The following is a 9,051-nucleotide window of genomic DNA, read 5'->3' on the forward strand; positions in this document are numbered from 1 at the left end:
GCTACCTAATTAATTTAATATCTTAATAGTATTGAATACTTAGTCTATCTTTCTGCTTCTACTGCTGCTGCCGCTGTTGTTGCTGCAGTAGCAACTGCTGCTGTCGTTTCTGGGCTTTCCTTTCCCAGTCAATGCGGTTGAGCCTCGTCACGACTGTAGCCGCGAACGTTTTTGCGGCGTCCCATTTAGTGATGGTCGAGCACATATCCTGAACAAATCTTGCGTGGGATGGCGGGTGTTCGAATGCCTTCGCCTGCATTGCTCGTTCTTCACTGAAACGTCTGCAGTGAAAGGCCACATGTTCTGCGCTCTCGGCTGTATTCGAGCAACTCGCGCAAAAAGGGCTGTCGGTCAGCTGGAAATGGTGCAGATATTCAAGAAAGCAGCCGTGTTCGGTGAGTTCGGTAGTAGTCAAAAACTTACATACCTATACTTACCCTTAAAAGGGATAGATGCAATAGAACTTTCATAAGAATGGGTATCTAGACCAACCAGATCCAGGAAGAAGTGGACCCTCAATGCACAATCATCGGAAAGCTAGACATTTGCGCAGCAAGTTTTTTTTTACCTGTATATTTTTTGATGGAGAATTGATACGGTGCTGAAATTGGTTATTTCTGTCATATTTGAAAGTCTAGACAAATTTTGTTTATGAAAAACTTCTTCAATCTGTCAGTTCCATTTTTTTGGAAGGCCTGAACAAAGAATTTTGGCTTTTCGTTGAATAACTGATGATGAAGGACTGAAATCATTTCTGCATTTTTGTTTGCGTACACAAAATATTATTTTTTAATGAAGAACTGATGACAAGAACCGAAATCAGTTATTTCAGTTTTTTTGAAAGCCTGATAAAATATTTATTTTGAATGAACTTACATATTTCTCCAGGCCCAGGCAAAAAAATTTTTTTTTTTTTTTGATGTTATGATTAACTTTATGGAAGATTTCAGAAGTGTATTAGGGCCTGGTAACAGTTATTGAAAAGGCTATTGAGTCCAAACAGATAGCTCTATGTGCATTTATTGACATATCAGGAGCTTTTGATAACACCTCCTATGAGGCAATCTATAATGCCCTATATCTAAAGGAGGTACCTGAACCCATCACTAGATGGATAATATTCATGCTGAAATCTAGGACGATCAGCACCGAACTAGAAGGAACAATCAAATCTATTAAAGCCACAAGAGGTTGCCCTTAAGGTGGCGTACTTTCTCCTCTTTTGTGGACTCTAGTCATAGATGAACTTCTCCACAAACTGAATAAACTAGGATTTCACACTCAGGGTTACGCTGATGACCTAGTAGTTTATGTATTAGGCTGGCATGAGGAAACCATTTCGGATCGCATGCAGCAAGCCCTTACAATAATAAACAAATGGTGCACGGAAAAAGGGCTCTCCATCAACCCATCCAAAACAACACTTGTACCGTTTACTAGGAGAAGGAACATAAATCTCAAATGTCCGACCCTTAATGGAACAACACTTGAACTCTCGACAGAAGCGAACTATCTTGGCGTCAGTCTTGACAAAACGCTTACGTGGAATTCCCATATTGAGAGAGTTACTTCAAAAGCCACAAGGGCATTCTTTGCCTGTACAAGGCTTTTTGGCAAGACATGGGGACTAAACCCTAGAATGACCTTCTGGACATTCACCACAGTTGTGAAACCCATAGTCACTTATGCATCCTTAGCATGGTGGCCCAAGGTCAAGCAAAGAAAGGCAGCAAACGAATTAAGCAAACTGCTCGCCTGGTATGTGTTGGTATTACAGGGGCTATGAAAACATGTCCCACGGATGCATTGGATGTGCTCCTGAACATACCACCGCTTCCAATTCTAATTGAAAGTGAAGCTCGCTCGAGTGCCTTAAGATTAAAAGGTATATCTGAACTTAAAAGTGAGGATATGAAAGGACATTTAAAGATCTTAGAAGACTTCCTACATAGTCGCACTCTTCATAGGGATGATATACTATCACCCAAACCAATACTCTTCAGGAACTTCCAAGTTATAATTAATGAACGAACAGACTGGAGAACTAACTCTATCACTTTCAAACCTGGCTCCCAGCTATGGTTTACTGATGGGTCCAAATTGGAAAATGGTAGAACAGGGGCAGGAATCAAAAAATCGTTTCCGATGGGATCCTACCCAACAATATTCCAGGCAGAAATACATGCCATTGAAATATGTGTGAGAGAATGCCTTAGAAGGAAAATGAGAGGTACTCACATCTACATACTTTCAGATAGCCAAGCGGCTCTAAAAGCCCTTCTATCAACAACTATCACCTCTAAATTGGTAAATGATTGCCTAAACCTTCTAAACACGTTAGGAAACCTCAACATAGTAACACTATGCTGGATTCCGGGACATGAAGGACATGAGGGAAATGAAATGGCTGATGACCTTGCAAAACAAGGAGCAAATATGCAACTCACTGGTCCTGAGCCTTTCTGTGGACTGACAAAAGGCCACATTAATAAATTCCTTAGGAAATAGGAAGAAAGAAAACTTGAAGCACACTGGCTAAACTGTGCCGGTCAGCGTCAAGCCAAACTATTCCTAAGTCCCAACAAAGGAATATCTGACAAACTTCTCTCACTAAACAGAGTAGATCTGCGTCTTTTAACAGGATACCTTACAGGTCACTGCGGCCTGAGGTACCATCTAAATAATATTGGTCTATCCGAGACCAATGTCTGCCGCTTTTGAGAAATGGACATAGAAAGCTCAGAACATGTGCTTTGTGAATGTCCTGCGTTGGGCAGACAAAGACTTCACCACCTTGGTGGTATCGTAGTATCTCCATGCAATCTTTGGAACAACAAACCCAAAACTGCTAAAATTTCTAAAAAGCGTAAAACTTTAGGGTTACAAAATAGGCCTTTCACAATAGATCAGCTCTGGTCGCAGTGCATAATGGCCTTCTAATAATAATAATAGGGTTGAATTTGGCGGCCGCACACCACAAATATTAGGAGGAGCTCTGCCCAACACCGAATAAAGGATCTAGATAAGTGCCAATTATATATGTATAGGGGAAAAATCAGCCGACGTAGCGGGTTTATTCTGGACTATCATTAAGTAAGGTCTGAGTTGGAAAGCCGCCATAGGCATGAAACACCAAATAAAAAAAAGCGTTTTCTAAAGCGGTCACTTCTCGTCAGGCCAAAGCGAACGTCCGAGTGTATTTCTGTCAAGGAAAAACTCTTTATAAATAACTATCTGCCATTTGGAGCGGCATAAAGGTGTACGCCCCTCCAATTATGGAACAACATTTGGGTGCACACCACAAATTGGAGGAGGGACTCGACAAAACTTCAAACATATATGTATATATAGGTACATACTGAGAAACAAAGATGGCAGACAGAGTGTACCTCACCACCCCGCTAGTCGGAGTTCATATGGCACATAGTTTAGTAGCCTGCCAGTATTCTGGTGAAGAGTTGTAAGATCGAGTTTGAAAACTTCGGTAGTTTCGCGATTCATTCTTTTACCGAGCGCAATCATAGTCCTAGTTACTTTGTAATTTTTGCTGGTAGATTCTTCTTCTTGATTGGCGCGATAACCACCTACGCGATTTTGGCCGAATTAAACAAAGCGCGCCAGTCATTTCTTTCTCGTGCTAACCGGCGGCAGTTGGACACCCCAAGGGAAGCCAAGTCCTTCTCCACTTCATCTTTCCACCTCATCTTTTCCAATTCTCTCAGAGACGGAGCGTTTGTTTACATTCGGACGACATGACCCAGCCAACGTAGCCGCTGGATCTTTATTCGCTGCACTCGTCGTAAAGCTCATACAGCTCATTGTTCCATCGTCTGCTATACTCGCCGTCGCCAACGTGCAAAGGCCCAAAAGCCTTTCGCAGAATCTTGCTCTCAAACACTCCAAGCGACACTTCATCGGATATTGTCATCATCCAAGTTTCTGCGCCATACGATAGGACGGGCCTGATGAGAAATTGCAAAAATCTCCGCCTGTAAACCATCATGAGATTTTGCTCCCTTCCTAAAACTTCAACCCTTTAGCAAATTTGGAAAATGTTTGCTTGTATGCACAGGGCGATCCAATCTAACTACAAATGGCGTACGATTGCAATGCACTTCATCCATTCACAAAGATAGATTTTCCTAAGCCCTTTGATGATTCGGAATTGCTAAGTGTTGGCTTCGGACTGCAAATGTTCTGAAGGCAAACGGATTTGCATTTGTTGACTGTGGTTACGACTGTGCGACTGAAATAAAATGTCTCTCTTTCTGTGTAATGATGTATTGGGTGTGTTTTTAACAGCTTGAGAACTTAAAATGATTATACAAAACAGAAATCTTATTCGAATCAATTTTTTTATTATCCGCAGCTAAGAGGCACATAGTCCATTCGAAGCTGGTCGTATGGTGTCAAAGGTGACTCGAATATTGCACCATAACGGCAGCTCCTTCCTCAATTCGAAAGAAATAACGACCGGTGCTCTATGAACCTCGCGGACAAATTTATTTTTTTCCAAAGTAAATTTCCATATTTTGGAAGCGTTTTTCTGACGTTGAACGATTCATGATGACTATCCAAACCTTATTGAACAGAAATGTCAATACAGATTGTAATTCTCAGCTGTCAAACCATAGTTATCGATATCGATACTGCTCATGCAGCTAAAAAAATACCCTATGGAATCTTGTTGCACGAGCTATTCAAGAAACTGTTTCACCTAAACCCCTTGATGCAAGATCAACAGTTTTAAGATGTTTCGCACAACTGTTCAGATAAACCTTTTAAAATATTTTTGCTATTACTTTCACTGCAAATTTTGATTTCACTCGGATTCAGCTTTCCATTTATATTCTTTTTCTTCTCGCGACGCCACCCATTTGCAGGAACCATATCTACATCGAAAACCAAGAACTAAAATTTACTATTTTTAGATGGTTTAAAATCCCAACAGGAAGTGGACCTGTACTTAAGTTAGGAAAAGTCCAGTTAACTCAAGTCTGCTACCAAATTTATACTGCTTCCACGGCTCAAGTGATCGCCATACTGAAAACAGTCGACTTCAGAATGCAGGTGCACACAGTAAGCCGTAATTGAATATGCAAAAAAACAGCGATCCATGTCCGCATGCGCGAAACCAAAGTAGCCGAAATTTCAATTGAAGTATGTATACACATCGACACTGAGGATCAGCTTTGCTCTCATTTCTTCCCATTGCTTCTTCCAAGCCTAATGATCTTTGAAGTCTAAGAGGGCATTGGGTTGCAGCGAGTGCACGTGCTTTCCCTTGAACCCACGGAACCAAGGTATTAATTAGCCTTGCCTTTTCGTGATGCTATTACATTGCGGTCTCTGGGAGTCGGCTGACCTATAAAGATAACTTCCCGAGATGTGTGTAAATGTAATCAGTTTGGGCTTTGGGAGATTAATAAGGTGTTTGAACCTGTAAAGACTTTGTTTGGCGTTGTTGTGTTTGTTGTTGTTGTAGCAGTAATACAAGCTCTGCCAACGTACTGTGTATCACCGGTCGTCTTCGTCTAACTCACCTAAATGTAGGGCCAAGAAATATGCTATTTCGACAGGCTGGGTCCCGAAGATGTGTTAGATGAGCGGGTTTTGAGGGGCATGTGAAAAGGTGGTTAGTGTCGGGCACCCCCGATTCTGGATAAGTAGAAGTTTAACCTGCTACAGTATCCAAAACGTAGTTGTGCCAAGGTTACGCGGGATTTTCGGGAAAGTTGGAGCTCTTCGCCTGCGATTTGTGGTGGTTGGACTAGGACAGTCCTCTCGCAGGTGCGATTTCAGTTGAGTACTGGGCTTACCTGAGTGGTAATGACGGTGAATGCAGTGGTTATGCTGTGCACTCTTCGGAAGCCATGCTGGTTTGAGGCTGGGTCAGATGTTTCGTAAAGAGTGGGAGTAGAAGGGCTTCAAAGGGTCTTCAATACTGGGGAAAGGAAGGTTATCGAACGATAAGAATCCCCTTGGTTGGCAGGGTTTCCAGGTGTCAGTAGTGGGACCACTCTCCCTGATTTCCATTTGTCAGGGATAATGTGAGTGGACATAGACATATTGAAGACCCTAGTGAGGTATTCTACTCCCATTGGACCCAGCTTTTTCAACATCTGCATGTTTAGTCCGACAGGGCCGACAAACATGCTGATGTTGTCTGGCGTTGTCTCATTGTTTGCTAAAACTATAATTATTTTAACCATCTTTCCTTTTTCCTGAGTCAAGTTCGAGTAATACATTAGCTTCCTCTTTTCCGTCGATGCACAGGAACCAATAGAGCTAATTGTATTTATGCCTTACTAGGAAATTTAATCGTACTATGCACTGTAATACCAATGAAGAAGTTATAAAAATGACGATAGAGCTTTGAGTGCCTGAGGTCACTTAAGATGATGAAATGCTCATTGCAGTAGTTCCAGTGTAAGCTTATAATACTCTGACTGGGACCTGCTGGAAATCTCCGAAATTGAAATGGAAATTCTAAGCTTTCTGAACTATTAGAATTGAAAAAGGTGGAAGTGGCCGCTGATGTTATAACTTTACTCACCTACTTAAAAGCTTTTGTACCAGAATCACCACAAGTAAGAAAATGCTTGCACTAACCTATTAAAATCACTAATCCCTTCGTACCCCTACATTTTTTGTTTTCATATACACCTCGTTGCAAAATTATAAACAAACCACCATTTTTTTTATAAAAAACAAAAATAACACAGGCCGACAAAATTTAACCAACATTCAGACCCAGAAACCAGACTATATATTTCCGAAGGTTTATGATGCGCTGAATCCAAATCTGGCCTCAGAATTGCTCTATCAGCTCTGGTTTTCGAGATATCCTAACCTAAAAGTGCAAAAAACCCCATTTTTGCCCATATTTGAGGTTATGTAGCCTTGCAGATGTTTTCTTTCACCAAAATTAAAGGATGGGATCTTTAAATACAATCCTTCTTTTTTCAAATGGCGTTTTGTTTGCTCAAATATCATTTTTTTTCGCAGAGATATCGCATTTTGAAATTTTCATGTTTTTTTGTATTTTTTGCACTTTTAGGTTAGGATATCTCGAAAACCAGAGCTGATAGAGCAATTCTGAGGCCAGATTTGGATTCAGCGCATCATAAACCTTCGGAAATATATAGTCTGGTTTCTGGGTCTGAATGTTGGTTAAATTTTGTCGGCCTAGTTCCATTAAACACGAAAGATACGATTATCGTAAAAACTCAAACTAATAAATTAATTTTAGTTATCAATCCGAATTTTGCATGGACAGAGCAGCAGATATTAGTTTAAATTATTTCGGATACTTTTCCTTGTAGACTAGTGTAATTGATGCTTCTACGAGTATATAACGGAACAAAAACCAAGTTTCAAACTTTGTACACAGCTTTTCAAAATCTTATCAAAACTTTAAACTTTTTAACTAAAATTTTTAAAATTTGTCTCGGTGTGCAATTGCCAAAAATCAAGTGCACGATCGTCGTTTGAAAAGACCGTGGAAAAATAAAAACTACTTAATTGTTTGGGAACAAACTTTTTTATTTTTCGACATAGTCTCCTTTAAGGCTTATACACCACTTCAAACGCTGTTCTACTTTGTTGATCCCCTCGGAATAATAGGATTTGTCCAAGTCTGGAAAATAGCCATTCGTGTCTGCAACCCCCTACTTTCAATAAAATATTTTCCCGCCATTCATTTCTTCTAGTCCGAGGGAGCCAAGTCTATTTCCATTCATTTTGTGACCACAACTGCTGAGCTGATGCTTTGGCGTTGATTTTTTAAAAATCACTCTACTTCCATTCACCCTACGAATGCCAAACACAAAGAAATATACCGACCTGCCTGAAACCTGGTGTGCGTTTTCCAAGAGATGCTACTAACTAAACATACCTATGAAATGATACTTTTTTTTAATTTCAAACGTTTATTAACAAAAAATGGTTACAAATTTAATCTTCAAAATAATTGTCATCGCTAGCGACACATTTTTCCCATCTCTCAGGCAATTTGTGGATGCGGCGCCGAAAAAAGGGCCGTCTTTGGCCGGAAACCAATCATCGAGCAATTTTTTGGCTTCTTCGTGAGAATTGAAGCGCTGCTCGGAAAGTGTGTGGCCCAACGATGCAAACAAATGATAATCGGAAGGCGCCAAGTCCAGTGAGTAAGCCGCATGCACCAGCGGTTCCCAATGGTACGTCTCCACCAATTCCCGGGTCACTCTTGTTCGATGTGGCGGTGCATTGTCATCAAGAAAAAATACTCTGTGACGCCGATCGGCATATTCTGGGCGTTTTCGGTGTATAACGCTGTTCAAATCGGCCAATTGTCGTTGGTCGCGTACACCGTCAACTGTTTCACCTGGTTTTATAATAATAGCTCGTACCAAATCATGCCACGCTGATCCCAGAAAACACACAGCATTGCCTTGCGGCCGAAGCGATTTGGTTTGGCCGTTGTTTTTGGCTTGTGGCCGGGCGGACCATACGATCGTTTACGCTTGGGATTGGAGAAATACACAGATTTTTCATCTCCCGTAACGATTCGAAGCAAAAAAGACTTCCTTTTGAACCGGGAGAGCAGCATTTCACAAGTGGTTTCACGATGTCCGCAAATCGTAGTTTGAAGGCACGAAATTCGACGTTTTTAAGAGCGACAAAAATGCATTGTTGTATGAAACGTAACAAACAATGAACTGAATATTGTTGACAGGCAGCAGACGAAAAAAACAAGACATTTGGGAAGGTTTAAAAATACTCCTTGCGACAACTGTGGACTAAAAGCTGAAAGTTTCATTTCATAGGTATATACCTCTAGACATACCAGTACTGCCATCTCCCTGCGTTTGCACGGACTTTTCAAAGGACCACGTATTTGGTAGTCACTTGAAACTTGCACTTTGTTATAGTAAAATTTATAATCTACAAAACTGCATAAAAACTTGAAAATTTCGATTAAATTTTAAAAATGTTGAAAAATTTTTTAAGGGGGAGCCTGCTTTAGAGGCTTCAAAAAATCGATTTTTTCGTGGATGTTTTTGGGAAGGA

This window comes from Anastrepha obliqua, chromosome 5, assembly GCF_027943255.1.
Source record: "Anastrepha obliqua isolate idAnaObli1 chromosome 5, idAnaObli1_1.0, whole genome shotgun sequence".
NCBI lineage: Eukaryota > Metazoa > Arthropoda > Insecta > Diptera > Tephritidae > Anastrepha > Anastrepha obliqua.